Below are 6,000 nucleotides of genomic sequence, written 5' to 3'. Positions count from 1 at the left end.
CCTCGGGGAATTTTTCCCTTTGAATTGATATGTGCAGGTAAACGCGAGTGAAGTGGGACTCGGGCTCGACACGTGAGTTTAGGCTGGGCTATAGGTTATGCCAAACCCTTTTTGTACCCATTTTGAATGTGTAGTTGAACCCGTAGTCGGTTATTTTGATGTATAGGTTGTTATCGAACCGTATTATGTTATAAAACCTTAACGGTATGTTTTAAATAGTTGTTATGATTTAAATGTTGAAATTGCATTTTTAAAATGTCATTAAAAGGTCCAGTGAATGGGGAGTAATTGTTTAAGTATACGGGGATTTGATCGGGTTTGAAAACGGGGTGAAATTCCACGAAAATGGGCAAAGGAATGAAAAACAGTACTCTTATTGCGGGCCGCAATAACCCTATTGCGGGCCGCAATGAGAGCAGACAGAGGGAAGTTCGCAGGCTGACTTCCAACCAGGTCATTGCGGGCCGCAATGACTTTATTGCGGGCCGCAATGAATGGAGGCAGAGGCTCCCTTCAGAGGCTGGGAAATTTGGAAATTGTTGCGGGCCGCAATAAATTCATTGCGGGTCGCAATGAATGGAGTCAGAGGCAGTTTGCAGAGGCTGGAAATTTTGGGAAGGGTTGCGGGCCGCAACAGCCCTATTGCGGGCCGCAATGGGTTCCCAAAAATACTGTTTTGGGTATAACTTAGCCAAATTAAATCGGTTTTGAACCAAACTTGTTTTAAATCAAATCATATGATAATTTGACTAATCTGGGCCGTCGGTTAAAGGATTTTTATGCCATTTGACTTCCTTGAAATCAAATTCTCCGGGCTCTATTGAGCGGTGCTTCGTAACCTCAGACAACGCTCGCAGGGGGCTGCCGCCCCCCTGCCACCCCCCGCATACTAATAGAATCGGGCCCACACACATAAACATAACGTTTTATATATATATATATAGATCTGCATGAACAAAACCGCATTTTAAAACAAAACTGCGCGACCCCCTGTTCCGGGGTGTGACAGAACAGGTCATGTATCAAGTGTTTGTATCTAACATATTTCCATCAATTTTTTTTCCTTATGGCATTAGATGACATTTGAAAATATTAATATAAAAAATTGCAAGTATTTATACCTCATCATGTAATTGTGAATAGTTCATGTATCAAGTATTTGTGTTTATCATATTATTTCAAATTTTTAATTTTTTTACAATTCAATATAAAATCACGAATATCTTCTATGCAATTTTATTCGTTCAAATCAGATCCATAATGAAGTACTTTAGGATTCTCAGTGGCCAAGTATTCATACCTCGTCGTGTAAGTATTAATAACTCTTAATCCAAGTGTAAATAATTCATGTATCAAGTATTGTATCTAACATATTTTATCTCAAGTATTGTGAGTATTTATACATCGTCATACAAGTGTAAATAGTTCATATGTCAAGTGTTAGTAACTAATAGAAGCTATGAAGGTTTTATTTTTACTTTTTTTTATATGGCACTGGATGTTTGAAAGTATTAATTTCAAGTCTTGCAAGTATTCATACCTCATCATGCAAGTATGAATAGTTTATGTATCAAGCATTTGTATCTAAAAGATTTTATTAATAGTTTTTTTTTTCTTATGACATCAAATGATGTTTGAAAGCACTAATATCAAGCATTGCAAATATTCACACCTCGTCATGCAAGTGTATATAGTTTATGTATCAAATATTTGTATCTAACAGATTCTATTAATTTTTTTCCTTGTGGTATTAGATAATGTTTGAAAGTATTAATATCAAGCATTGCACGTATTCATATCTCATCATACAAGTGTGAATATTTCATGTGCCAAGTATTTGTAACTAATATATATATTATATCAAATTTTATTTTTATTTTTTTCATATGACACTAGATGACGTCGAAAAAAATTTTAATATAAAATATAACAAGTATTTATAAATCGTCATGCAAGTGTGAATAGTTCATGTGTCAAGTATTTATATCTAACATATTGTATCAATTTTTTTTTTTTGCATATGGCACTAGATGACGTTTGAAAATATAAATATTAAATATTGCAAGTATACCTTATCATGTGGATAATGTGAATAGTTCATGTGTGAATTGTTTGTACCTAATATATTATATTAAAAAAATTCTATATGACACTCAATGACATATGAAAATATTAATTTTAAATATTGCTAATATTAATATCTTGTCATGTAAGTATAGATACAAATAATAAACACATTTACTCACGTAACATTTAAAAAAGAGAGTTGTAGTACCAAAATAACATTCTTAGTTAAAATTAGAAATATGACCTATCAAATTACAAGAGCTCCAGTACTTAATCTGTGACGCCCAATTCGAACTTTCAAAGAAAACAAAATGCATACACAAAATAGTCACAATGTTGAATAACATTGCTCATTGCACCTTTCTAATAGAGAGACTGAAATCTAACAAAAAAAATTAAATAATGTAACATCCCCTTGTCGACTATCACCTCACTGCCCTTCAGAAAATTTGAACATAGAAAACAACATGCATTATTCAAATTAACAACAATGCCTCCTCTTTTCTTGATCATTTTTTACCAGTCTTGCGTACATTGCTATGGTTGGTGTTGCTCCCCACGAAGGCAGCCCCTGTGTGACACTGTTATTGACTGCATTTACCAGTATGCTACAATCTGAAAAAATAATAAGCACCTTTTTTTGTTCACAGTGGATCTGACGCTGTCATGAGTCTTTTGCCTGTAATATTTTTATCTTATGACCATAATGGGTCAAATAAAATTATGTAAAACTTTGTTGAAAGATGAAATATATATTGCATTAATTCTGATATATTGCTGTATCATTTTTTTTTAATTTCTTTATTAATGTAATAAGTGTACAATAATAATAATGATGATATATGATGATGGATTTCAACTGTGTTGTGTTCTGTCCTTTTCTCCATCTAATGAACAATGATGTATGCGTGTCGTAAATTTTATTTTCATAATCACAAAAAATATCCAATTATTTTTATATATTATTAAATTTACTCCAAATATTTTTGTCATGACAGTAGAACACCATGGTGGATCTAGGATTTCTATTAGGGTATGGCAAAAATATAGTCACGTATTTAAGTAGCTAATTAGGTTCAAACTAATTAACTAATTGGATACTAAATAAAAAATAATCAACATAAAAAAAAATTCGGATCTAAGCATGATATATAAATAAGAAATTCGGTATTAATCTTCGTAAATCTATCATTAAGCTCTTACAATTGTATATTAATAACTGTATTTTAACTCCTAAAATAATAAATATATATAATAAACTAAATGAAAAACGGGAAAAAAAATTTAAAAGCAATTAGCAAATTTGCTAGATCATGGGAAATGAAGACATTAAGTAGCTTTGAAATGGAGAAGAAATAACAAAAGAATAAAACAGAGAAAAAAAAATAGAAGAAAGGGATGTGTGTGAATTCACAATTGGCCCCCACAAATCAGTATCACCTGACCTATCTCAGTTCATCCGAAAAAAATTATTTAGTACCTCTTCCCCTCTTTCTCATTTAATTTTACATGTGGACCCAAAAAACCTGAGCCAACTAGTGCCAGCGAGACGGTGCTGGTTTTAAATCCAGCGCTTCATATTCTTGCCAATCTTGGAAGAGACTCATAAAAAACCGCATCGGTTCGAAGTGTTGGTCCGCATACACCACGTCTATGTTGAAATAAAGAAACAATTTAATAGTCATAGAGGCATTTATTTCATTTTATTCAAGTGCTGCGTGTGGTTTATGAAAACCGAACAGTGCAGTATTTTGGTTTATGTGTTGCACGTCTATGCAAATGAAGGGATATCTTCTTCTCCAAAAAATCATTCAAAAATCACAAAAAATACGATAAAATAAAAATGACCGAGGAGAATAAGGGGAGGGCGAAATTGATTGCCAAAACCTAATTCTTTGTACATGAAGAATGAAACATAGACTTAACACTCAGCAGGGTAGGACAATAAACTTTTCCAGGGTAGGGCAAGAGTTCAAAACACATACTATGTAAATTAGTTTTCAAAATCCAGGGTAGGGCAATTGCCCACCCCTAGTGTCATGTAGATTCACCCCTGTATGCATGTGATGTAAGTGATGTATCAATATTAAAAGTATGATAAGTAAAACAATAAATAAGTTAATTTAATTTCATGCAAAATGAAATTAATATGATCACAGGCACACACTAAATGATCTACCTTTCTTATTTACTGCCTATATAATAGTGAAACTATTTTAATATTCATCGAGAACATTAATATATAGACTTACTTTCACTTTTTTAATTTAAAAAAGATTATTCTAATAGTTAAAATATTAAAAATAAGTGAAACAAAATACTGATAGATATGCTACGGGAGTAGAGAATTATTGAATAAATCTGAACATAAGGGTTGAGGTTAGATAATTTAAGTATTGGATGATCCTAAAAGCTGATTAAGCCAATGTAATATTGAATTAATTAATTTTAGTTTGTCAGTCAAATCAAATACGATACAAAATTAAATGTAGGTAAAACTTTAAATCATGTTTCTCAATATATAATATCTGAATATTACTTAACAAGTGGCCATGCTACTAATTAAGCAATATGATTACCGTGGAATCTTCTCGAGGATGCACCAAAAATAGTAAAAAATATATAAAAAACTAAAATAGTAAGAAACGATGAGCGTGTTCCGCGTACAAGAATAGAGAAAAAAGAAAAGGTTAACTTTGTCTTAAATAATACAATTTGTATGTAGTGGATTGATTTTTAACTGAATGTAGCTAGACTTCAACACATTTGACAACATGTAATTGATATATAAAATCAAAATTATTGATTAATAATTGAGATTGAAATATGCTTTTAATTAGTGGTTGAGATCTTTTAAATGAATGGCTGAGATATTTTATCTGGACAAATAGATGTTTGGAGTCTAAAAAATTATACGTACTATTAGAAGTAGAGAATTTGTGTAATTTAATAATTTTTAAATATAACATTTTAGCATATGAGTTATGGATCTGTGATTTCTAATTTTGTAATGTCCAAGCAGCTTTTAAATAAGCTCAGAGAGACCGTAATTTGAGTCACTTAACCTTTTGTCCTCAGAAATTTTCAATTAAAATTTACACAAATAGTAAAAGACTGCTTGGATTTCAACTTAATTCGAATTTTAATCGGACAGTCCGAATTCAAACTCAAACTCTGAGTTACTTTACACCATGTCTGGATGGAGAGTGGAGGAAGGAAGGGAACGTGAAGAATAGAAGGGAATGGAATATAAATGAAGATTAATATATTTAACTTTTTCGCGTTTGAATGATTAATGAGAAAAAATAATTTTAACTTTCTTTTCTAGTTTATTTCTTGTTTGATTGATTATAATTTAGAAGATTAATGTGAAATTCGACTGTTAAAGGATTGTGAAAAAAATTTGTATGAAAATTATATAAGTAAGATATAGTATTTGACATTTGTATTATTTTTTAAAATATATTTGCAACAAAATTTATTTTCATCCGTTACACTCTGAATTTGAAAAAAAACTAATTCTATTAATTGTAATGATTAAAGATTAAACCTTTACGTATTCTTTATTTATGACATAATTTTGTCCACGGATTTTTATTTTCTTTTCATTCTCTCCCTTCTTCTACTCTCCATCCAAACAAGATCTTACGCCGAAATTTTTATTAATAGAAAATATAATAAAAAAATATCCAGATTAGAGAACACTTTTCGTTTTTTTTCAGATATAAGGAAAACGTTTTTAAATATCGCGGCCGCTGGCCGTTGTGGCTTATCACGGCCATACTTAGTGCCTTATTAACCGTTTTAACTACATTAACAATTCTAATTGAACCAGAGAAAAAACCGGAAAAAAAAACCCTGTCCGTTATGGATAGAAACGGCCAGCGCGAAAAAAAAAAAAAAAAAAAAAATTGCTGTCCGCGATGGATAGCA

This window comes from Carex rostrata, chromosome 7 (assembly GCF_964058835.1).
Source record: "Carex rostrata chromosome 7, lpCarRost1.2, whole genome shotgun sequence".
NCBI lineage: Eukaryota > Viridiplantae > Streptophyta > Magnoliopsida > Poales > Cyperaceae > Carex > Carex rostrata.
Note: the sequence above shows the minus strand (reverse complement) of the source record.